The sequence below is a fragment of the Anguilla rostrata genome, chromosome 11, assembly GCF_018555375.3.
Source record: "Anguilla rostrata isolate EN2019 chromosome 11, ASM1855537v3, whole genome shotgun sequence".
NCBI lineage: Eukaryota > Metazoa > Chordata > Actinopteri > Anguilliformes > Anguillidae > Anguilla > Anguilla rostrata.
The window spans coordinates 9,753,954-9,780,528 of record NC_057943.1 but is presented as its reverse complement, the minus strand read 5'-3'; the positions used below and the strand labels follow the sequence as shown (position 1 = coordinate 9,780,528).

Genomic DNA, 26,575 nt, shown 5'->3' with positions numbered 1-26,575 from the left:
AGAAAAAAAAAGCCTCTGAATTTTCCCCCGGTTCTGTTTGCACAAGCAGCAAGTTATTTTACTTGTGTGAGAACCTCTCTCCCTCTCTCTCTCTCTCTCTCTCTCTCTCTGCCGCAAAACGTCCAAAGATTTTAATATGTTGAAACAGGCTGGCAAAACAGTTTATGGAAGCGGTGATTTGTTTGTGCGTCCGAGTGCACACACATTGTGTGCCGCTGGATACACAAACAGTGGGGTGAGGCCCGTTCAGGGCGGGCGTGCCTTGGCGGTACTGCAGCGGGCTTTTCCCCCCTCCGGTAACGCGCGGCGGGATCGCGAACAGGCCGAGCACCCGAGCCTGCTGATCTGAGGAGCCTCAGCTCAGCGGTTCACACAGCCTCCACAGCGGCGTTCTCAGGACCCTGTGAAAGCCGGGGCAGAGCGGAGCGGCGAGGGGAGGGGCGGGGCACGGAGGGCGGGGGGGGGGGGGAGGGGGGTAGGCGGTGGCGGGGGGGCAGGGGTAAGAGCGGGGCGGGGTGTTAGGGAGGGCTGAGAGAGAGCTGTCGGTGCTCCAGTGGGGAAGCCGCAGGGTTTGCGGGCTGTTCAGCTTCCCGTGTGAACGATTCTCTGTCCCTGCCATGGCCCTGGGCCCGCTGTAGGTAGCGGAGAAGCGAGGGTTAATCCCCCCCCCCATAACCCCTAAAACCACCAGTCCCCGATCCCCTGCCCCCAACCCCCCTGCCTCCCCCTGCAACCCCTACCACCACCAGTCCCTATCCCTGCCCCCCCGCAACCTACCACCACCAATCCCCTGTCCCCTGTCCCCCCCCCCCCACACACACACACACACACACACTCAGCCCCATAATTGCTTTTCTTTCTTTATTCTCATACTGTGAGAAGTTTGACAATGTACATAAACGAAATTCCAGAATAGCAGCGGGATATGGAAAAAGCACATGTGGAATTTGTTTTCTGCGTCTCGGGAGGGGCGCTGGGCCTCCGCGCTTTTACAGATTCCTCCTGAATGGAGGACGCGGCTCTTACCGCCCGGGCCCGACAGGTAGAGGGGGGGGGGGGTCCGAGTCCGGCTCGGGACGGGACGGGGGGTCGGGCGTGGGGGGTAGGGGTGGAATCGTTCCCCATTCACAGAGCGATCCGGCTCCATTATCTCTGACAGCCCTGCTTGGGCGGATTAAAACAAAACAAACAGAGAGAGGAGAGGGAGATTTGGCTGATTTGCCTCCCCGCTGGTTCCCTGACTGGTGCTCAGTGTGTCGTAACGGGGCCGCGTCCCCCAAGCCCGTCTCGCAGGTCAGCCCCGCAGGGAGGGGCATGGGGTGTGGGGGGGGGGGGGGGGAGGGTGAGATGGGCGCAGCGGGAGTTTTAAAATGACGCGCGTTGCCAGGCGCTCTCCCACTCGCCCCTCGGCCCGGGTTCTGGGGGGCTGAGGGGAAGGGGGGGTGGGGGGCTCTGTGCCCCCTCCTAATCTCTCCCCCGTCATTGTGCCTGAGCCGCGTCGTGCCGTAGCGCTCGCTGGCGAGGCGAGATGAGGTCAGCCATCCGTCAAGTACCTGCCCGCTGAAGTGGATTGTGGGAACCTCTCTGGAGTGCTCGATGCCTATCGCCTCAGTCATGAATTTTCAGAGGGCGCTCTCTGTGATTTAAACCCCGCCCCTCCCAACCGGCGTCTCACAGCTGAGGCCAGCATCCCTGCGTTCGTGCAGAGGCTTTTTTCTGTCCTTGTTTCCTGCCGATCGGAGCGCGGCGTTCCGACGGGGCGGAACAGGAGCTGACGCGCACACGCACACGCACACGCACGTCCCTGCCCTCCCTCGGAGGCGGAGAGCGTGGGCGCCGGCCCCGCCTCCTCGCTCTCTGCCAGCGTGCGTGCCGTTACTCTCTCCCGGCTCGTCGTCCCGGCTGGCAGCCTTCGCCGGGCTGTGACTCACGTGTTTCGCAACCGTCCCCCAACACCTCGCCCCCCCCTTCCCCCACCCCCAACGCTACCGGGGCGTGGGTGGCCCGCGCTGCCTCTGCCGCTATCCGTGAGACACGCTGACCCACTTTCACTCGCACATCACCAACACGCATACACGGGTGCCCGCACGCATACGCACATGCATACACACGCACGCTTACACATGCACACGCATACACACACACACACATGCGCGCATGCGTACACACGCATACATGAACAGGCACGTGTACACGCATACAAACATGCGCACATGCATACACACACACGCTTACACATGAACATGCATACACACACACACATATGCGCACATGCATACACACGCATATGTGAACAGGCACGCGTGCACGCATGCAAACACATACGCACATGCATACACACATGCATACGTGAGCACGCACGAGTGCATGCACGCACGCATACGCATGCACACACACGTACACATGCACACCCACACGTATATACACATGCATACACAAATGAACATGCATACACATGCACACATACATGCATACACACATGCACATGCAAACATTTATACATGTACATACACAGGAACATACACATACACACACATGCACATGCATGCATACATACACACACATATATATATGCACGTACACATGCATATACATATGCATACATGTGCACACACACACGCAAGGAAGAACAAGAAACCACACAAACGCAAACCCTGTACAGCAGTGCTGGAATTTGCGATTGTGGGCTGCCATTCTTCTACCTTGCATCTCTCTGCAAAAACCTGCAGTATCTGGGGATACAGGGAGAGAGAGGGAGGGAGGGAGGGAGGGAGGAACGGAGGGAGGGAGTGGTGGTACGGTTATCCCTACATTTCAAAGAGCACTCCGGAGTGCGATGCGTCCTGCCGCATGCTCACGTTAACCACAGACCGGTTTAAACCGCAGGACCAAGACCCGGTTTTCCTGCTGTCCCTCGCGTGCTTCTGCGTGGACCCTGCGACTCCGTCCCCTTCCCCCGGACATTTTAAAAAAACAAGACTTACACCATGCAGGTTTACGCTCCACTGATAAAATTTAAAGCCGTTTTTTCGTTTAGCCTTCTCTGTCTCGCAGTCGGAAATAACAGAAGTGAAGGCCTGTTTACTGGTGTTTTACAAGCCCGAGAAAGCCCGCGTAGCTCCAAAAAAGCCAGGGGAGATGTAGAAAGCAAACAGGCTCCAGATGTGTCCGCGAAATCAAATGGCAGGGAACTGAAGTTATCGCTAACATATGTTAATCTGTGTATGTAACCATAAAGCTCTGCCTGACCGTTTACATGACATCGGGAGATTTTTTAAACAGATCCCTCTAGCCGTACTCGTGCGGCACTTACCTGTCACAGTAAATAATTGATGGCCTCCGAATCGGACACAGTCACTTTACACCCGTATGTGGTAACAATCATGTTTCCCTTTTTGCATTCCCCGCATATTTGCCGGCTTTTTGGAGGAGACAAAATGCCTGCCATAGGACCGAACAGAGCTTATATTTCAGCTGTTAAAAGTGCAGGGGCTTGCGTAACGAGGCGCAGGGATGCCGTTGAAATCCTCTTTAACGGGGGATTGCAGCCTCCGAGCCCGCAGAGCTCTTATTTCTTCATTTATGTCCCAAAAACAAAGTGATTATAAAATGTACGGAAAAGAGGTGATCATAAAGCTGAACACCACCGAGGTACAGACACAGAAGCTTAACACTACCAAGGTACAGAGACAGAAGCTGAACACTACCAAGATACAGACACAAGAGCTCAACACTACCAAGATACTGACTCAGGAGCTGAACACTACCAAGGTACAGACACAGGAGCTGAACACCACCAAGATACAGACACATAGCTGAACACTACCAAGATACAGACTCAGGAGCTGAACATCACCAGGATACAGACACATAGCTGAACACTACCAAGGTACAGACACAGGAGCTGAACACTAGCAAGGTACAGACACAGGAGCTGAACACCACCAAGATACCAACATGGTGCTGAACGGCATCAGGACAAAGATGTACAGCTGAACTTTACCAACATACAGACGCAGGAGCTGAACACCTCCAGAATACACACACTAGGAGCTGAATACCTCCAGAATACACACACTAGGAGTTGAACACCTCCAGTACAGAGGCATGGAGCTGCTCAGGGTCTTGTTCTTCACATTCCTCTTCGGCTCATTAACCTTGCGGTTTTGTCTGGGGAGCGTTAGTTGAGTAGTTGCAGTAGTAGAGCTGGAAATGTTCAGTTCTTGTCCATATTCTTGCTGCTTTACACTTAGCAGCTAAGCAGCCTCACTTCCCAAATTCGTAACATTTCCTAACTAGGTCCTCATATATAATCACAACACTCACGCAAGAGACTGTTCTTTCAATGCAGACAAATTAATTTCCTTCCTTACCGCAATGAACGCAGTCATTAGCATCAACTTCATAACTTTGTTATATTTTAATTGAATGCACCACGCAATAACAGTATCAAAGACGTGTTATGCACGCAAATGGGTTTTCAGAGAATTGACATGTATGCGTTTGGTTTAGAGCAGGGCTAGGAGAAATTTCATTCCGTGAGTGGGCTTGACCAGTGCCGAATGTTCTGGTACTGCACCCTTGCTCACATGTAAATTGTAATAAACCTTCTGAAGGAAGTGCAGCTGAGACGGTGCTCGTGACTCCTGGGCACGTCAGAGGGCTCGGACGCGCGTGGAGAGAGAGCGGGTGCAGAGGGAGAGAGAGAGAGAGAGAGGGAGAGAGAGGCAGAGAGAGAGAGAGAGAGAGAGCACTCTCAGGATTAGGCGGGCGTATGTTTCTCTGACAGCGACACGCTTCGAGCAGCGGGCGCGCTGTCCTCTCTGCAGCGGTGTGGCGTGGCGGCGTATGCTAGCGGCCTGGCAGGTGTCTGCCCGCCTACCCCCCACCCCGCACCCCCCCCCTTCCTGTTCCCGCGAAACGCACGCCCTGGCCTCCAAACGTGTTGGCTGAGCGGGCGGGCAGTGATGGACAGGACTGTGAGCGTGTGGAGCTATCTGCCAGACCGGGGGGGGGAGGGGGTGTGAGGGGGGGCTGAGGGCAGTGGGGTGGGGGGGTTTGTTTGGGGGGTGTTGTGGGAAGGGTTAGCTCCTCTCTTACTCACTCCATCACGCAGAAGACACTGGCTGCCAAAAATATGGTTTCAATCTCCATTGTGTTCATATGGGATTGCATGAGATATCATAATGTGTTTTTCCTTTTTTTTCTCTTTTTTTTTTTTGAAATGATCTTTTTATTCATAAAGCCCACGGGGAAGCGGCTGGATCAGACTGGCAGCACAGCCAGCGCTCTGCTCTGCCGCCCAAGCGCTGCTCTGGCTTTGCCCAGACGGAAGGCACCTCTTCACCAGCACTGATTAAGGAAAAGCAGGAGATCTGAGACTGGGGAACACAAGCAGGTGAAAAAAGGAACATGACAACAATCCATCTCTGAAAGCAATCTCATGCCATTTGTGATTTTCTGTTTTTAAATGCATTTTTTATTCCGATTTTACTACCCCAACACAGGTTTGACACAACACTGTACGCTCTCTGCCTGGCTCCAAATGTGAAATTAACTTCAGAAAATTATAGGAACTGTCGTACCCTTGAGCAAGGTACTTAACCCCAATTGCTTCACCGAGTATCCGACTGTGCTCTTTATGAAAACACACTCCGTGTGAGTCGCTCTCGATAAGAGAGTCTGCCAGATATGTGGAGCTGGCCAGAATGCTCCGTACACCAAAAGGAAAAAAATTCCAGAAACGCATTAACGAATGTGATGTCCCTCTGAGTGAGTATCTGTCTCAATGCTACATGCTCAGAAGAAGGAAGGTTTGTTGCAATGGTTAATTCATCACCTGGCCACCAGGTGTTGCTATTTGCTGTGAGGAAATGCCTCAAAAAAAAAATGTCCAAAAAGAGCAACGTCTTAATTTAATTAATATTTCTATTTATCTTAGTGTTCCTTTTTCAGCTGCACCCAGGTGTTCTGCGTGTGCATGCGTGTGTGTGTGTGTGTGTGTGTGCTCGAGCGTGACGCACCCCGACGGCGTATCGAAACCGAGGAGCTCTCTCTCTCTCTCTCTCTCTCTCTCGTTCTCTCGACCGGCGTTTTGTTTTTCGCGTGCGTGGGCGTTGCGCGGTAACTCCGGCGGCCGCGACGGGGAGATCGGGGAGCCGTCGGGCGTCCCGGCGAGCGCGACGGAGCCGCTGTTAGCGTAGCGCCTCCCGCTCACCCCTCTGCATCTGGAGCCGGTTAGCATTCCGAGCTCCCCTCCGAGACCCGGGAGGAAAAAAAGCGCAAAAAAAAAAAAACGGAGCACCTATTAGACGGGCGCGGCGCGAAGCCCGCCTCTCGCTCTCCCCGCACGCCGGTGGGCCGGGGGATGTGTGTTCTCGCTGCGAACTCCCCGAACGCTGCCGCTGCGCCCCTCTTCTCTCTCCCCCGCTCCTCCGCTCGGCCGCCTCTATCTGTCCGTTCAGAGAGAGAACGATAAATCAATATTCGCTCGCCTTGTTGCTCGTTCGTGTTTATCTAGGTGTGCTGGGGTGTGAGGGGGGGGGGGTGGGCGGTTGGGGGGCCTGGGGGGGGGGGGTGGGGGGGGTTAAGTTTGTACTTCCATCCCATCACGCTTTTCTCAGGAGAGGATCAGCGCAAGTAGACAAAATCCGGAAGGTGACTTATAATGGAAATACAATAATGGGGCGTCCATTTCCCTCAGTCCTTCCCCAATTAGAGGATCAATGTGAATCATAAAACCTGGGCTGAAAATGGCAGCTTTTTTAAGCCCCTGCTGCAGCGAGTAAAGGAATAATATCTTGCGCTCATTCCGCATTTTGTCTCTGTTCCAATAACTGGGGACTGTAGATCCATTTCCTCTTTTTAATTTCCCCTGTCAGACTGCTGTTGCTCCCCCCCCCCCCCCCCCCCCCCCCACCCCCTCCTCCACACTCTTTCTGTTTTCTTCATTGGAAAGCCTGTGCACATTGCCTTCCATTGGGAGTTTGCAGTATTGTCGGTGTGTATTGATTGCAGTCAGTGACCGGTGAGCAGGTGTCTGCATTGATGTGTCATGTCTGTCCGGTGACATTAAAGTTTCAATGGAGCTACAGTGTGCTCTGACATCAGCACAAAAAGGTTAAAAGCGGGAGTATAGGTCAGAGGAACGTCTGGGGCTCTGTTTATTGACAAATAACCTTTCAGTGGTCAGTTAATAATCAGTAAAGTTAGAGTTTTTGCACAAGGAGCAGAGAGCTGAAGTTCGTTAAATATATTGTTTATTTCGGTGTACCTGCAAATGAACGTCACGACATTTTAGTGTTTACATTTTCTGATTTCCTATTCATGTAACAAGAATATATTTTCCATTGCTAACTAGACATTTTTTTTAAATAAAGATGTAGCAAACACATTTTTTTTTAGCTTGACCTTAATTTTTTGAATGCTAAGTACAGATCTTTGTGAATGTACATGACTGTAAGATGACATGGCGGTGTGACTTTCAAGTCTGCAGCGTGACCATCAAAAACCTGTCCAAACGGGGAGCGGACGGACCATCTGTCAACTGCGTAATTACAGGACGTTCATCCAAACGATCTGACCAAACCGAAACCAAACCGGAGCGGGCCGATCACTCTCTAAATTAAACCGCATGCGATTCCCAAAGAAGGAGCTTTTTACTTCAGGCCAAACTAAATCTGCAGTATTTCTCGCCATGTTTATTTTTTTATTTTATTTTTTTCTCAATTTTCACCACCCTGGCATTAGGTGGCAGACTATTTGTAGTTTTTTTTTGCAAATGTGATACGTAAATAATTAAATGGAATCATACGGAGGTGTTGTAAAACAATTCACAAAGCAACACGACAAATCTACCCAGGGACAGTTGATCCTCATATGAATTAGTTCCGTGGTGTTTTTCTGGAAACATTCTGGAGAATGGCAAGTATGGAGGCCAAGGAATAGGAGGACCAGAAGGCACTAGGCAGAGACTAGTTCTCATTTTGACGGTTAAAAAATAAATAAAAATAACGTTATTCCATGCATTAATGAGGAAAGGTTGACCACCGTTGCAGTAAGGTACAGAACAAGACGGCAAACATCATGTAAACGTTGCTATGGTGATTTGGTGGGATTAGAGTTATGTTATTTTGATAAGGTGCTTGGTAGGTTACTGTAGAAGCATGGATGAGAACGGGAGAAGTGGACTCACTTTTTAAAAATGTACCTGTGGTGGAAAACAAAAGTGTCCTACCATTGGAGGGACAACAAAAGTCCACGTTGATTCCAAAAAAAACGACATCCCGTTTGTCCATCCGATACGGTACTATGGCAAGCGTTGAGAACGTTGAGCTTTTGACGGAAGGTTCCATCAGGGGTTGCGGTGCACGGTATTCAAAGCTGGTGGAGGCGGAGCTTCCCGTCACTGTCTCATTGAAAAACATTGAATAGCAGGTTTACCGTCAACTGCATGCTGCTATACCGTGAGAATGCAGCGTAATGCCATGATGAGAAAAGAGCAGCGTTATCTGGCCAACAAGATACCGGTGTTTTTGTGGGCTGAAGCGGTGCCTGAAACTGGGCCCGGTGGCCTTTAAATTATACCAGCAGCATATCACGGCAACAAGGTGGCCTGTGCAAGCACTCACATTAAGATGGTGACACATTTGAGTTTAAGCTTTGCTGGAGCTGAGGGTTGTTAAAAGCGCATTTTAATGCATTTCAGGGCGAGCGTGAAATATCTATTTGTCCCTTGTTGAAGCAAGCAATTTCGTCTTTATTATCAGATAACGGGAAGCCAGTGCTCCACTGTACTGCAATAAAGGCTTGAAAAATATACATATTTTCTGTGTTTATCTGATAGTTCACTATTAAAGCCTTTCCCAGTCTGAGCACAGGCACAATATGGATGAGCTCTCTCTCTCTCTCCCCCCTCTTTCTCTAACTCTCTCTCTCTCTCTGTCTCTCTCTCTTCCTCTCAAAATTCAAATTCAAATTCAAATTGCTCTATTGGCAGGAAATACATACGTACATATTGCCAAAGCATCGTAAATCAATTCAAAACACATATTTACAGTATGAACTCTCTCTCTCTCTCTCTCTCACACACTGCACCAGTAGTACATGTCTTTTCTCAGAGGTGGAGTATCTTTGATTCACACTTCCTGGTGCTGGAGGGCTGCTGCTCTGCTGCTCGGCGAGCAGACAAAGGGAGCCGGGAGCAGGAGCAGGCCGTGCAGGTTTCATACATTTTGCATGGCTTTGACACCTAACCCAGAGTAAGCTTCCTGACTGACACTACATGCCCGGAGCAGGTCTGTTTTGTCCTTTATGCGCCCGCTCATGTCCGTAGGGGCAGAGGGGGGGTGGGGTTGGGGGGGGGGTTGGGGCAGGGGGGCGGGGGGTAGGTTGTGTTGCAGATAAGGTTCGGGGTTTGGGGCAGTGCAGCTCACCTGCCCCTGCACCCGGTGACCCTGCAGCCCAGCTGAGTTCGGTGAACTCCTGTCAGGGTGGCTCCACATTCCCGGGGACTGCGCGGAGGAGAACTGGGGGGCCCCTCCTGGCCGCCGGGGGCCGCCGTGCTGAGGGTCATCTTCACGGGCACATACCGCACCCCCCCCCCCCCCGCCCGCCCCAGCCCCCCGTCCCGCCACCCCCCTCTTTTATCCGCAGCTGTGAACTTGAACTACCGTTCACAGACCGTCTGTGGCAGCCGCCCGCGGCTGTGCGCGCGGTTCTGCTCCGGCTGGGGCTGAGCTACGGACCGAACCGGGGCTCGCTAGCCCGCCTCCTGGCCTAGCGTGTAGGCTACGTGTGCGCGCGCGCGCAAACGCCACGGTGTTGTGCAAGCAGACATACGGTGCGCTCCGGCTGCATGACACAATTCCTCAAAGCTTTAACATTTTGGCCCGTTTTCCCAAGGCGCGCATATATTGCTTAGATTTTATCATTTTAGTACGTATTATGTGTTAAATAGCAATACCCTGTATATGTATTAAACTGTGGATATTTCCATTTGAGTTACTACGGGAATGTGAGGTTGAGGGATCTTTACTGGAGGATATGTATTGTATAGTTTGATTTTCTCGCCGTCTGCACTTTCCCTTAATGCGCAGAATGCGGTTTATGGCCCAAGTGACTATCTGTGCAAGCTGGATGTTAATCAAAATGAACCGGCGGTGTTTGTCCGCGAGGTTCGTTCCAGCAGAACCTCCCTGGAAGGAACAATTAGGGAGAATATGAGGCCTTCAGGACTAGTCCGCCGTTGGTGCGTATGGAACTGCGCAGTAAGCTGTGCCAAGCAAGCATACGCACTGAACCGCGTATTAAATACAGGCTAGCAGTATTTCTTCAAAATCTTTCTCCTTTTGTTTGTGTCGGAGGTGCCATACTGTAGCTGTGAATACTGGTTATTTAAATAAAACACGTTAAAAAAAATCTCCATTGGATTATTATACGGGTGCCTAGAACGCTCTTTAGTTCTTTTTGGACTTGTTGTTAACACGTAAAAAAATCTACCCTGGGATCTTATCTGTTTCACTCAAGCTTCTTTATGCTGAAACTGAGAGCAATAGCGTTCTTTTTGTACAGCAGTGAACTGCAGAGAGGGGGCTATTTTGGGGCAGGGGTGCAGGAGGACCTCCCCCCCCACCCCCCCTTCCCTCTCGCGGGGGATGCTGGGACCCAGTCTGGCAGCGTCGGAGGCTGGAGAGGAGGAGGAGGAGGAGGAGGAGGGGAGGGAAGGGAAGGGAAAGGGTTAAGCCTGCGGCTGGTTCCTCCCGACAGGAAGGCCCTGCCCGGGCTCCTCTCCAAACAGATGTTCGATTGTTTCAGAGCTGCGGTTAAAATGTTGGATGGCGTTCCAGCGCTCTGGGGAGGGGGTGGGATTAAAAACTCGGAGGGCCGCAGCTGCAGACACAGAGAGGAGGAGAAGGAGCAGGGAAAGAAAGGAGAGGAGAGAGAGCAAGAGGGGAGGATGAGGAGGAGGAGGAGGCGGCGGCGGAGGGGGAGCGCAGGCTTTCGGGGGTGTGGGGTAGTGGGGGGGGGGGTTTGGGGGGGACACGCTGTGTTTTTTTGTAACAAAAAAGGCGTGTTCCAAAAAAACATGGCCCCTGGGGAGGCGAGGAGGACAGGGAAATTCACCCAGTTTCTGCATAAATAGCACTTTGAAGTCGCTGAGAGAAAAAAATGAAGTGGTGCATATGAAAGCAGCTGAGTGTCAGACTGTTGTTGGGGCTTTTTAGTTTAAATCCTGCACCCCCCCTCCCTCCCCTTCCCCCTCCTCCCCCCCCCCTCCCCTTCCCTCGGGGCTGAACTGAACTGCAGGCTTTTTTCCTGCACTTTTCTCAAAGTTTAGGTTCGTTTTCCACTGCGCATTTTCCCTGTGCAGCAGTGGCATAATGCCTGCATTTCAGCTCACGCTGAACCTCATACCGCACGTCCACACACCCCCCCCCTCCCCCCCCCGTGAGATACAGTGACCATTCACAGAGCAGAGAGCCTGCCATAGACGCTTCTGACGGCCGAACGCTCCGGGATGAATGACTACGGTTTCTGTTAAAGCTCTCTATGGTGGCAGAAGACTGTGGCAGTTCTGCATGTTGCATGGCCTGTGGAAAAAAAAGGACGGGGGGAAAAAAAAAAGCTTTCTGGATGTGGAATCCGAAGGCATTCTGCTCCCACTGTGTCGTGTGAGAGCGATGGGTCTGTTAGGACCTTGGCCTCGGCTGGACGGGATCAGCAGGACGGGAAACTTGGCCCTGTGCTCTAAACGGCTTTAATGTCTGTTCAGAGCCGCAGAGTGGATTCACAAGCCTAACTTTAGCAACAGATACCTGCGCTAATGAATTGGGTTACAGTATTTATACACGCGTGCACACGCATAGCTACACACGTACACATACACACACAAACACACGCTCAGAGAGAGAGAGAGTGAGAGAAAAGAAAGAGAGACAGAACTGAGAAGAGAGAGTGAGAGAAAAGAAAGAGAAAGAGAGAGAGAGAGTCGCAGAGTGGAGAAAGAGAGAGAGGGAGAGAAAGAGAGAGAGAGAGAGGAACCTGTACAGCTGCATAATCTCTTTCAAGGTTTATGGCCAGTGTAGTACAGTAATAATTTTCACTGATTAAGCAAAATTCCTAATATATGTACACATCTTTAATAAGTAAAAGCCTGCTCCTTCCCCTTCCCTTACAGGATGTGCACTTCTACTCAAGAGAAGATTAGATTTAGATGCATTAATTACCCCCACTGCTGTGTGTGTAGGCAAGATTTTTAATTCATCAAATAAAATTAATGCTTACTTGTAACATCGGCGCATAAACATTCTAAATCCTGGTGACACAATGCACATGAAAGTATAATATGCAATGCAATATGCATGCTATTAGCCGTGTCAATGGGAGTTCAGGGAGGAAAATGGGAGGAAAAGCGGTTTTTAATTTTTTTTTTTTTTTTATCTTTCCTTTTCACGAGAGTCTCCAGCGCAGTCGGTCGCGGGCCTCCTCCGAGGCTGGGGGCGTGCGGCAGTTGTGCATCTTTATGAATCTGGGGCGGCTCTTTGATAAGCCGCGCCGCCGAGCACATGGTCTAATTTCCCAGACTATTGATTTCACAGACTCATTAAGACTCAGCCCTTCTGCGGGCTGGCGGGGACGAGCCGAGTGAGTTAGAACTCCTCGTGCCTTCGTCATTAACCTTCATAAAGCGCGCGCGCGTGTTTGCGATAAATAATGCAAGCTTTGAAAACTGCTGCTTTTCTGCCGTGCCTCTGCCGTTGGCGTTCGGACCTGGGCACGCAGTACTGCTCCGCAGAACGTGCCAGCGGCCATTACTGTTGTTTGTAGCGGAAATCGAGGGTGTAATTAAGTATAGTTTGCCTTAGTTTTTTTTCTGTGTTTTTTTTTTGGGGGGGGGGGGTTGGTGGGTATTGCAGATGAATGGCATCACGACTCTTATTGCAGGTGAACTCGATAAAGAGGGGCGAAGTTTCGGAAGGCAAAACCCAACCCCTCCAACCCAACCCCCCACCCCCCCCCCCCCCCCATTCTCCAGCGGTGAGGTCAGCGAATAAAGCCGCCGCCGCCGCCGCGCGCCGCGCAAGGCGTGTGGCGTTGCATTTAATGAGCGTCTGCGTGAGGGAACACTCCGTTATTCAGCGATGGAGTAACGACGCTGGCGGCCGGGTGTGTGCGAGTCCCCCGGGCCCCCCCCCCCCCCCTCTGAGAGCTGGGACTGGAATGGCGGTGAGGAGCGAAGCGGCTGTTCCCCGGCGCGCCGCGGCACAGCTCGGGGCGGGAGAGCGGCGCAGACGGCGCGGGTGGTGCCGATGGGGTGGTGGGGGGAGGGAGGGGGGAGGGGTGGTGGGGCACGTAGGGGGGGGGGGGCTTCTGAGCCCCTTCCAGCTGCATGGTGCCTGCAGCACACCTGGATCCGCTGGGTAAACAGCCCTGCATTGTCAGACACCAGCCCCTGTGTCTGTGCAGGCGGGGGTTGGGGGAGGGGGGAGAGAGGGGGGAGGGGGAGGGGGGGGGGGGGGGGACGCCTGTCTGGATTCGCCTTCTCCTTCTTTTCTTTTTTTTTTCTTGTGCTCCAGAACCCGCCTTTTTTCATTCTTCCTTCCTACGTGCGGCCATCTTGGACGCGTCCACAGATAGAGCGAAGAATTCAAATCACCAAATCCCTGCAAATCCCCGCCTGCAGCTCTTATCACCGCGACGCTGAAGACGCATGCAACCCGCCCCCGCAACTCTCCTCTGCTGCGTTTTCAGGAGGTGGACCGTATGTAGGCCAGTCGGCAAAGGAGGGGTTAAAACTGCACGGCACTTTTTAAAGCCTTCTTATGGAGCGTCTGAGGGCACTTCATATACATATTGTATAATTAATAAATTATAAACCGCAGCTGCCCTACCGGGAGGAACCAAACTCAAAAAAAAAAAAAGATTGCATTTTCTGTTTGCTTTTTTTTCTTTTTTAAAGGCAGTGGCCCCTTTACACAAAAAAAACTCCTGATATTTTTCATGAGGTGCAGCTGTGGAGCGCTCAGGGAAAGTGAAGTCATTAGCACCGTGAGTCATAGAAAAATACAAAAAAAAAAAAACAGCCAAAGCTCTTATGGGTTATGTACCTTTTTACAGCACCCTAAACGTAAACTATACGGACAGCGTCAGAGGGGGCGGGCGTGGGGGGGGAGCGAAAAAAGAATGGCGGTAACACATGGGTCACGGATACAGTTCTTTCCGTGGGGCGCGATGTCGAAATCGCAGCGTGATTTATATCACACGCGCTAACTGTTGATCTCGAAAGAGTATGTCCCTCTCTGCATCGGTTGCATGTCCACACAGCGGCGTAAGGCAATATTATAAAACTGACAGGCCGCTGGGCTTTATTAACGACACGCTTGCCTCAAAGTGGAACTGAGTAATCACGGCATAAGTGTCTGGATTGCATTTGCATGTATGAAACAGAGGGAGAGGGAGAGAGGGAGAGTAAAAAAGAGAGAAAGAAAAAGAGGCAGGAGAGAGAGATACTGAGAGGGAGAGAGTGAGAGGGGGAGAGTAAAAGAGAGAGAGAGAGAGAGGGGGAGAGAGGGATAGAGAGAGGCAGGGACAGTAAGAAAGACAGAGAGAGAGAAGGGGGGAATAGAGAAAGGGGAAGAGAGAGACAGGGGTGGAAATGGTGCATTGAGATGAAGCCTGTGTGTGGTGATCTGCTCGGAGCTGCTTGAAAGGAAGACTGCGGGTGTGTTTATTTTTCATCTGGGTTCTGTTACACAAAGGCATGTTTCCAAACACCAGAAACCCCAAGCAGACCCAGCTCCGCAGAAGCTGAAACAATGCCTGGAGCAGAGGTAATTAACCACACACGGCTTTGACTCAACCTCCGGGACCAACCCTTTCCTCACATCTCGCCCTCCCACGGCCTGGGTCAGCTCGGACCCGCGTGTCTCCACACCGCTGGGTCAGCTTGGACCCGCGTGTCTCCACACCGCTGGGTCAGCTCGGACCCGCGCGTCTCCACACCGCTGGGTCAGCTCGGACCCACGTCTCCACACAGCTGGGTCAGCTCGGACTCGCGCGTCTCCACACCGCTGGGTCAGCTCGGACCCGCGCGTCTCCACACCGCTGGGTCAGCTCGGACCCGCGCGTCTCCACACCGCTGGGTCAGCTGGGACCCACGTCTCCACACCGCTGGGTCAGCTCGGACCCACATCTCCACACCGCGGACGCACTGTCCTATACGGTGCCAGCACAGATAAAGGTGCATCCGCACAAGCACACTGTTAGCCTGTTAGCCTGCAGTTCTCCAGTAATCAAAGTCATCATGCTTTGCACACGTGATGCAGTGCTGTCGTGTGTGTTCCCTGCTTCACCTGTCTGAGCAGCCCGTGAACAATGAGGCTCTTCTGTCACCGTTCTGCAGGTGATCTCATGACAGAGTAAAGTAGATTATGACAGTGTTATCACAATTTTGCATCTGAAATGTGTCAGCCATGGAATGTATGTGTACACACACACACACATACACACACATATATATACTGTATATAGTCAAGCCATGCGAAGCTTGCAGCAATGAGAGGCATTTGCAGAGAGAGAATTATCGCTGTCTTCACCTTAAATCATTTGGACAGTATTTTGTCTTTGGTCTTTGGTGAGAGGGCATCACACGTATAAATTCTGCCCTCTGGGGAATTGCTTATTAGAAAGAACACAGCGCATAAAAGGGAAAAATATACCGCTGATTTTTTTTTTCTCAAGCATGTTTATTATGGGCAATATAAAGGCGGCTCGGCGGTATGTTTGATGCATTCCGGGCACCTGAAATTACCTCCATTGACGCGTAACGGTGAGCGCGCCCAACAGGTTAGACCTGCCCGTAGCAGGTGCAGCCGACGGCAGCGTCTAGCCAGTCAAAGCAACTCACTGGGGTGAATCACTGTCTGAGGTCTTGAGTTCCAGGAAACAGGAGGCGGCAGCGAGAGCAACAAAGGAAGCCGTAACTCTGTAAACTGTCAGCGGCTGAATCACAAAATGAGAGGCAAATTAATTTCGGTGTACGAGACGGACTTGCAAAATAAAATCACCGAGCGCTCATGTGCGCTAGATACGCTCCTCTCATGAGACTGGGCAGTTTTCCATTCTCGAGACTGACGCTGCAACTGGAAAAAAAGTTGGCGCTCCGGCTACGAGCATTGCTGGGCTATGAACAGGACCTCAGCATGACAAGAATATTTATCGTACATCCTGCACCTTGTGAGTTTGCGAGCGATGTGATTCACCTCGCTTCCACAATCGTGGGATTTGATGTTATTTCATTGCAAGTCATCTAAAGAAAATATCAAGATACAGGCTACGTATCTGAGGCCATAGCTGTGCATTTGACTGAACATCAAATTCATTAAATTTCGGAACTGTTACTATTGCTATTACTATTCCAAATCAATTTTCACCTCAATTTAAAAAAAAAGAAGAATTAAACACGCACGTTCCGTGCAGCCTGTGACTTCTCTGCTGGCCTTTGTGCCCTCTAGCGCTCCTAGTGGCCGATGTCTTTTACTGCACTGTGGTGGGCAGAAGCGAGAGTCAGTTGGGAGACGGTGCTGCCTGTAGACCTTTCCACCCGCCACCGCCTAGAGAGACCGCTCTTATGCAACAGTGAGAAAGTGTGAAACGCGTGAACTGTTGGAGGGTGAGAGAGGGGCCCGTGCGTAGGGGCGCGGCAGGGAGGCCCAACCTCACCCCCTCACACGGGGGGGGGGGGGGGTCAGAGACACCGGCGTCTTCGGCTCGTTCCTGCAGAAGTCGGCAGTTTGAAGTGGGGGGCGGTGGGGCGGTGGGGGGGGGGGGGGGGGGGCGCGGCCTGGCCTTGAGCAGAGCAGCAGCCTGTGCAGTCAGCTTCTCAGAGAACGCTTTTCATCTCTGCTGCTCGCGACAGCTGGTTTTCAACACCTCCGACAGGCTTCAGAGGCAAACAGACGAGGCCAGGGCGTGGAGATCATCTGGGTTGCTTCTTTTGTTTTCTTTTGCAACTTCGCGCTGAAAGTAGGTACCTGGTGCGACAGTAAATTAGGTCAATAAAATGGCAACCAATTTATTTATTTATTAAAAAATTTTTGTCAGCTTTTCTGACATTCGAATATACATTTTCAGTTAGCCTTCAAAATGACTCAGATAGTATACCGTACTTTAATAGCCTGTTATCACAGAATATGCAGGTTGAAAAAAAAAACATTTTGGAACTTTTTTTGCAAGATAATTGCTAGGGGGGTATGGTAATGTACAGCAGCGCATCAATATTTAATTCAAAGTCGGCTAATATACTGGAAACCTTATGAATTGTTCAGTTATTGCTCGGTTGCTAGGAAAGTACACTTTGGGCGCCCTTGCATTTACTGGACTGATAAGCCCAATAATGCAACAAAAAAAAAAAGTTTCTATTGAAAACAATTTGAACTTAGCGTGGCCGTTTATCAGAGATCTAAAAAGTCTTAAAAGGCATTTGACTGGAATCCATAACAAATGAGTTTGAGTCCAGCCACAGTAATGTAAGCAGCGGTGGACGAGCCCGTCTCGTGTGCGAAGGAAAGCTGGAATGGTTTGATTTTTTTAAACTCAGACAGATGACACATTATATGTAATCGATGAGCAAATGGGATTGGAATCCATCTGTGCAGGGGGGGGGGGGAAACTGCATTGATGCTTTTCACTGCGCCCTTTCTGCAAACCTCATTATACGATAGTGCTTCGCCCCAGTGAGAGGTTTCAAAACCACAGCCTCTCCCTCCCCAATATGCGCTTCTTTCATATATATATATATATATATATGTATGACGAGCCCTAACCGATGGAACGTTATTAGCCTTAATTAAATCTGCAGATCTTCAGAACTCCCCCTGTACCATGAAGAGAAGAGAGCGAGAGCCTCATCAATAAATCACAAAGTTGTGACAATACCAGTAATTAGCTCCAGAGGCGCTGAGAGGAGGGAAAACGATAAAAAAAATTTTTTAAAAACGTTGGCCATGCGATTCACCAAGGAAGTGAACGTCGCGGAGATGAGAAGCACATTGTTCCAGAAGCGCGTCAGGAATCTCGCTGGGTACACCTTGCTGACGCAAAGCGCGTTCTTAGAAAAATTGATGATGTCATTTCCTCTTAAAAGGCCTGGAGAGAGAGAGAGAAAAAAAAACAAAATAAAACAAGGGTGAAACCCTCCTGCAGGGTTCTCACCAAAGAAAAATAATTTAAAGGGAACATGTTAAAGGCTTACACTTTAAATGAACATAAAAGAGAAAGCAGTGACTGCAGGTAAAGATGCAGGTAAATGAAAAAAAATGCCAAATTGAAAGGAAATATCTTTGCATGAATATATCAACATACAACGCAACGTACATTTGAGCTGGGCTGAGCTGATTTTCAGAAATACCTGCAAACAAAGTAAAACCAAAAAGTGGATTGCTAACTGTTCAAAAAAGCCTATGTGCTCATCAGCGCTGAATTTGAGGCTTTCCATGGGCTTCAATTTTATTGGCCCCTGGAACCAGACCAGCCAGGAATTCCAATCAGCAGTGGCTACGCGGTACTGTATGAGAACGAGACAACCACACTGTTGCGTGTCCATTTGCATCCAGCGTCAGACATCCCCACCCCAGCCCCAAACTGATGCCAACATCCCACACACCATCCAAGAGACGCATCAGACATCCCCACCCCCCCCCAATGACCCTCCCAACAACACGAGACGCATCAGACATCCCCACCCCCCAGCCCCAAACATAACCATCGACCACCCCAGCCCAACATCGACATCAGACATCCCCACCCCAGCCCCAAACATGAGACCAACTCCCCAGCCCAAACACGAGCGCATCAGACATCCCCACCCCCCCAGCCCCCAAACATGAGACGCATCAGACATCCCCACCCCCCCAGCCCCCAAACATCTGATGCATCAGACATCCCCACACACCCAGCCCCCAAACATGAGACGCATCAGACATCCCCACCCCCCCAGCCCCCAAACATGAGAAGCATCAGACATCCCCCCCCCCAAGCCCGCCAAGACATCCCCCCCGCCCAACGAGGCGCATCAGACATCTCCCACCCCCCCCAGCCCCCAAACATGAGACGCATCAGACATCCCCACCCCCCCCCAACGTGAGACATCAGCTCCCCACCCCAGCCCAACATGAACGCATCAAACATCCCCACCACCCCCAGCCCCAAACATCTTCCTCATCTGTCTTTGTTTTGATGCAGACTGGCTCCTGTGCGGCAGACGCAGATGCTCGGGTGGCAGAGGAGGCCAGCGGTGGAGCTGCGGCTGGCGGAGCACGGAACACGGAACACGGAACACGGAACATGAGGTGGGCTCCAGAACGTTCCGAGAGAAATCCCTGGCAGGCCAGCGCAGCGCTCGGCGTTCCGTTTAGGTGGATTCCCGCTCGTATGGGATTGAGGTTATCAGCTACGCTTCAATCACAGCGCTGGTCATCTTGCCGCCATTTTGTCTTTTTTTTCTTTTTCTTTTTTTTTTTTGCCGGTGTCAAGATAAAACACTCTATGGAGGACAGTGGGCCCATTCTCATTTTGAACCCTGCAATTCTATAGCGTTTTAAAATACTATATCATTAACCTGTTTACCTAAACTGCAAAGTGCAGCTGAGTACAGTGTGTTCTGAACATACAGATTTTATAGATTCCGGTTTTGCTCATTTTAAAACGACTGCAGTTGTTTAGCGCCTGTGTACATAAAACACTATATCGTGCTATTATTCCGTACTGCACAAAGTTTCGCATTCTTTTTGATGATTTGAAAAGGTCGCTAGGAAACCCAATCTCGCTTCAAAGAAAAACAGAGGGTCGTCTACAGCGACGACATCGGCTTATTTAGATCCACTCAGAGCTTACAATCGGGCATTTGTAACAGTATTTACATACGCTGTCTGAGTCATTTACTCAATCATGATAGCGGTTGTGTGTCAAATCTGCGCATATTTACAGGGCCGCTACGAGCTGATGCACCACACGTGGAAGATTTAATCTCAAGGGGGGTCACGGTTAGACACTACCGATACGGCAGCCATAACACAACTTAAAGATGATGTCACTTCGCCTTGTTTTGTTCCCGAATCGCCTGTTGTAATTGTCTCCAGCGCAAGATTAAACACTGTCAGGATCTACCTTTGCATGCGCTTAGGACAGTTGGCTACGCAGCTAACCCCAAAATCCTTTGATGAAATATAGATGAAAGAGCTCTGTAAAAAAAAAAAGGCAGTTCGGTCTCCGTGTTGAATAAGACGCAGGGCCCACTGCTGGAGGTGGGCTTGTGGACTGAGCTCGGCGAGGGATTGGTGGGCGTGTTCGGAGGCGAAGCGTTTCCACGGTGAGGGGCCCTGCCACCCCAGCCTGACTCAGACAAGCCCACACACACACGTGGCAAGCTGCACCGTGACTCACTGGCTCAAACACACACACCCGCTCATGCTAACGCGCGCACAGAAGCACACACACACACACACAAGTGCCCACACACACACACACGTACACACACACGAACATGCACACACACGGCCCACACACAACACGCACACACACACATGCACACACAAGCGCGCACATCCACACAAAAGCACGCACACACACACGCCCACGAGTGTGCCCACACACACACACACACACACTCACACACACACACACAGGAAAAAGCACAGATGACCAGGCTTTGTTCTGTGTTTCAGAGGAAACGCAGCAGGTTGGTGGAGCAGGTTCTCAAACCCTGTACTTTTTGCATCAATGAATCGGTGGGGACATGTGTTGTGGAGGTGGGCATCCACACGAGTTACACGCTGGACCCTTTCGTTTTGACGTCTGTTCGCTGTTGGCACCGAAGAGACCCGTGAGTCACTGTTTCAAGTGCCCAAGCAACATGTCAGACATCACCAGAATTCTCAAGTTAATGCTGAAACCCGTTTCGCACAGCAGTGTAAATATATTTAGTGAATCACACACGAGGCATTTTGTCACTCTTAAGAACAGATAGGATTCGGTCAGACAAAGAATTCTAAGAATGGGAGAAGCGAAACTACGGTAACTAGGTGTTCCATACAACCCTCGAGTGGCTTGTGCCAAAGGCACAGGCATGCCCTCCGTTGCATCACCGGACACAGGAGTCAATGCCCGCAGGAAACTGGCTGTGATGCGTGACTAACATGGCACGTTTCCATGGGCAACAGCTCCCAGCTCGCCTGTGATCATTCAGTTACGCAAGCCGATTTTTTTTTTTTTTTTTACCTAATCTTGTGTCCCTACAAAAATCACCAAACAAACCAGGGAAATGCAAAAAAATAGCACCGAGAGCCCTCCATGAGGCCTTCGTCTTCCACCCACAAAACACAGCTTTTCCCCCCCCATTTTTAGTCACCGCGAGCTGGCTGGTGTCTCATATTAGCAATGGCTCGGGTTATGAAATCAAGCCTGGAGCGTAGACACAACATGGCTATCGTTAAAGGAGACATATTTACATTCCTTTCCTGCAGCAGGATGCACACTTGTGTCTCAGGCCGTATCTCTGGCATCTGTTTGGACTGTGGAGCCGTAACAAAAACTAACTAACCCATTCAGCGCAGGACAGGTTTCAACAGCCATCTGCGAAGCAGCCAGACGCTGTTCCAAGCAACACATTATTCAATCCCTAAAGCCGTTTGTTCACTCACTGTGGCACCACGGCCAACATCTAATACATTTAAAAGTTCATTTCTGATTGTAGTGAAAAAGAAGATTTTACCAAAAAAAAAAAAAACATTTTTCATTTAGAAATAGGATGATTTTTTTCTCTCCTGTGATGATTGCTTCCATTTCTTTTGTGAAGCTTCCTATTGTGGACATGGCTGTGGGCGGGATATTTTTGGACAGGGAGTAAAGTAAACAAGAAACAAGGATTGTATTCAGTGTTAGCTGCGACAACAAAAAAAAAAGTAGTATATTTCCTACCGTGAGCTTTTTAAAAAATGTACGTCCCGCTAACTGGTGGTACAGTCACCTTCCAGCCCAGGGGAAGTTTGCGCAAGTGTGGAGCCGACCTAAACTCACACACGTAAATATTTACCTGAGAGTCAGGATGACTCACAGGAACCCCAGGTCATTTTGCTGAAAAAAGAGGACTGCTTTCAGTGCAGCTTTCTGTGGCCATCTACTTTCTGTATGCACTGTAAGATGATAACATTTATCTCTTTATGTACACATATTTAAGTGAACATTTAATATGTATGATATAACATTTGACCCAATGTGTTATAAATCATCAATTAATGTGATATATATTTGTGCCAGTAACATGTCTCTATTTCGCACGTTGGGAAAAAAGAAACCATGTAACATGCTGAAAGTAAAATTCATGGAGTCAAGAGAAGGAACACACAGAATGTGGGATGATGAATCAATAGTGGCTAACCTCTTTCTTTCTCTCTCTTTCTCTCTCTCTCTGTCTATCATGTATAGGTCATATGTTATGGAAAGCGAGCGAGCGAGCGAGCAGGGGGAAAAGAGAGAGAAAGAAAGAGACAGACAGACATGAAGGGAGATAGATAATGTCAGAAATATATAATGTTGTTTCTGACGGCGCTGCTGTGTCGTTTTCCTGCAGCGAGCTGGAGGCCCACTGGTTCCGCTAACCGCCCCCCCTGCCCCCCTCCCCCCAAAGATCCCTTCCCGCTCGTGTTTTGGCGGCCCCAGCAGCGCGCTGTGTTGATACACGGTGACATCCTCAATCACCGAGGCCCCAGATGCCTTCAAAAGGCTGATCTGGGTTTCGGCTCTGAACCTCCAACTGATCCTCCCACACAAATTGTTTCCCTCTGTGTGCATGTATCCGGCCACAGGACACAAATAACTAGATGCAGCTCCCTATAATGACATACAGCGGACAAAAGGCTGGAATTATGAAGAGTAAAAAAAAAAAAAAAAGAAAAAAATCACTGCTTTCATCATTCCTGCTGAGCCTGTCCCTTTCCACGGAGGCCCCGTTGGAGAAAGAAGGAAGAGAGGGAAGAAAAAAAAAATCGAAATTAGTCCAGAGTAAAACGCTGGAACAAATACCCACCCCCCAAGTACCCCAGGCCTCATGTTGGGGGTTTCTTCAGAAGGCAGCGATTTGGAATGATTGAGACTTCTTGGCAGTGTTCTGTTTCTTGTTCGTAATATTGAGCAATGGTTGAAAGCATGGTAAAAAAAAAAAAAATTTTTAAAACACACACACACACACACACAGAAAATCTCTGTTGGGTAGTTTACTTTGGCTCTTTCCTCTGTGCTTGATAGTTCTGACAATGGGGACACAGAAAATGAACTGTATATACAGCGCCCTCCAAAAGTATGGGAAGGGTAGAGTGAAATTTGTTATTTTTGCTGTATACTTAAGGCCTTTTTGTTTGAGATCAAATGATAAATATGAAACAAAAGTACAGACAATCAGCTTTTATTTCATGGTATTTGCATGTTTTACCATTTTACAGAAACAGCTGTTTATATGTATATATTCTCTTCCCAAGGAAAACAATGACAATTTTCCCAATTTCTACACTTAGACTACAAAAAACAAATGCTTTGGTTGGAATAACTTTTCTCTCAGTGAAATATCAATCTTCAGCTTGACTCACTCCTTCCTTGCAAAAACTTTAAATTTGCCCGAGTGGTTTATTAAACTAAACAAGAGAAAGCTGTGTTTCCCTTTGGATAAATAGCTGTTTACACAGGTCTTCCACTTAAATTTAGATGATTTGTGGCACACATTTTTTTTTTTTTAAAGAAAAAAAAAAAAAGAAACTTTTCTGGATTGTGTGGCCTCCTTTCGCACACTCGGTCCGCTTCCTGTGCGAAAGGGAAGTGCAGGCCTGCCGCCGTGTTCCGCGACGGGCCTGCTCAGCGTCAGCGGCGTTCCCGCGCGGAGTTCTGGGAATGATTATCCCTCTCAGGTGTGGTGGGGTTTTTTTTTTTGCACATTCGCTCCAAAGAAGGCGAGGAGGGGGGGAAGGGGGAGAGGGGGAGAGGGGGAGAGTGGGAGAGGGGAGGAGGGGAGAAAATGGGTATTTCTGATGCACAGCCTCTTTCCTTCGAGAATAAAGGGCAGCTCTGTCTCGGAAAACGTCTGGACAGAATCAAATCGGGGGGGGTGGGGGAAGGGGGGGGGGAGCGGTAGGTGGAGGGAAGGCCCCCCTGCCTTTGGGGGCCACAGTCTGCCTCTTTCATGATCGCAGGTAAAGCAAAGTTCAACAGGAAATCGAATTAAAGGCCAGAAGTTGTTTTCCAGCGTCTGGCTGTTCCACTGTATTTTGTCTGAGGGAATAATTGCACCAAGAAAAAAGAGGGGTCACCCGCTTATAGGATCTGGGTTCAAGTGCTGCTATTTTGACCGTTAGTGGGGTGCCTTTTCCTGCCCTCTTCTTCCCCCCCCCACCCCCCACCCCCCGCCCGGAAAGGGGTCCGACTGTAAATCTTCTTGAGATTAACTGGAGGAGAATACGCCACGCTCTTCCACAGGCGCAGCGCGTAGCAGCGGTGAAGTGAATGTGAACGTGCCGTGGTGCAGCCATTAAAAGTGGGTCACTCCGACGCGCGTCGTTCTCAAAGCAGCTTGCGCTGGCACGTCCGAGGAAAAAAACCCACGAAACAGAGGTGGTGGAAAAAACGTCAGGAGGAGCAGCGAAGTCGTTTTCGCTGTAGCAATGTTTGTTTTTGGGCCGAGCCACGTGGGAAGGTAGAGCTATTTTATTTCATAATTACACACAGGGGTCAGGGACTTGTATAAATAAACGGTGCAACATTATATTTTTTTAAGGAAACAAATATCCTTAAACAAGGCGTCTCGTAGAGCGCAGCAACGCCGCGTGTAAACACGAGGCGCTCGCAACCGGAGCACCAGAACGTCTCGTGCGTTTGTTCTCCGCTTTTTTTTCTTCTTTCCTCGTGAAAGGAAATGCGAGGGGGAGCACGACTCGTGAAAGGGAGAAAATAGCAGCGGGAGAGAACCGCGGCGAGGGAGCAGAGAGACGAGCTTTTCCACCGCCGTTTACGGAGCTTGCTCGGTTGCCATGGAGACCGCCGCCTCACAACGGACCGCTCTCTTGCGAAAGGGGTCTTTCCGTGATCTCGGGCGCGTCTTCTCCTTCGCGGGAAGGCGCGCGGCCGGTAAGCTACACGTTAATGCAACGGGATTCGTATTCGAGACCGACGCGCGCGCGCGTCGTCCGTCTTGCCCCTGAGAGCGAGGTTGGCGTGAAGCGTGCGCGCGGGAAGCTCGATGTCGTCGAGCGCGTCCCGCGGGCCGTACCTCTCTCTCTCTCTCGGGCGTGCTGATAACGTAACGGCACGTGCCTGGAAAACCCAAACGAGGGGCGGGGCCTCGGAGCTCCTGTTCGTCTGTTAGAGCCACTGATCGTGAAAGAGGAAGGAGCAGGCTTTAACAGGGCCGACTTCAAATCGGCACCAGCTTTTACGCCGGCAGAAAATAACAAGAATGAGATGTAAAGTGGACCAGTCACATCTTTCTTTTACCCCCCCCCCCCCAGTGAAACGTCCTTAAAAGGGAACTGACAAGTATTACTGTATGGGTATTGAATTTGCATGCTGATGAGGGTGGCGTTCTGCAGGCTGACAGTCTCATGAATGCGTAAAGAAGTCTGAGTGGCCGTCAGTGCTCCTGAGGCAATTCGTGGGTTTTGGCTGAGGATGTACCTGTTTCAGAAAAATCAACATTGAGCGAGTTTCCTGCAAGTCCTGCGCTCTCCTAGGTCAAGGCATGCTGTCGGCTAAGACATGCTGTTGAAGAACCACTCAGCCTGGTATCTTTACGCGACGCAAACGTAGCACTTAAAGGCATACTAAGCGGAATCTTTATCTTGATGATGTGAAATAACCATGCTCAGTCATATCTACAATGCACTGGCAGTCTCTGCCTTTGCGTACATTTGCCGAACCTGTGCTCCTCTGCTTGTTGTTCCATCTCCTGGTTGTTCTTCTTTTACATTACAAGCATTTAGCAGACGCTCTTATCCAGAGTGACTTACACAACCTTTCCGTAGCATTTTCACATTGTATCCATTTATACAGCTGGATATATACTTAAGCAATTCAGGTTAAGTATCTTGCTCAAGGGTACAACGGTAGGTGTCCTACCCGGGAATCGAACCTGCGACCTTTCGGTTGCAAGCCCAGTTCCTTACCCACTGTGCTACACTGCCCTAAAACGTTTCTTGGGGCATGACGCAATTTACCGTCTGCGAAAAGGTGCGTGTGGCTACAGAGCCTGTTGGGTGGGATGAGGCTTCAGCGTGCAATGGGCGTGGCTGAGGTGAGGATGGACAAGTACAGTGAAAATATAAAATATAAAAATGGAGCTGAATGGGATGGAGGAGAGACTTCTTTTATTGTAAACACAGGACCAGGAAAGGTAAAAAAAAAAAAGAAGCATCCTGCGTAGTATGCTTTTAATGCAAGGGCTACAAATACAACTCCGTGGTCTTACACAGACATGAAATCACTCATTAAAAAAACAACCCATGACCAGAAGCAGCAGGATTTCTCCTGTTTCAGCTAC

General features: G+C 50.2%; 1 protein-coding gene across 1 annotated transcript in view; it reads left to right on the top strand.

The window, feature by feature from the left end:
* LOC135233848 (MORN repeat-containing protein 1-like) overlaps positions 1-26,575 on the top strand; it is a 134,701-nt gene that overhangs the window by 93,291 nt on the left and 14,835 nt on the right. Inside the window, exons 16-17 of the transcript XR_010323960.1 lie at positions 5,246-5,398; positions 19,243-19,349. The gene's annotated coding sequence lies outside the window, so the exon portion shown is untranslated. The remainder of the gene's footprint in view (positions 1-5,245; positions 5,399-19,242; positions 19,350-26,575) is intronic.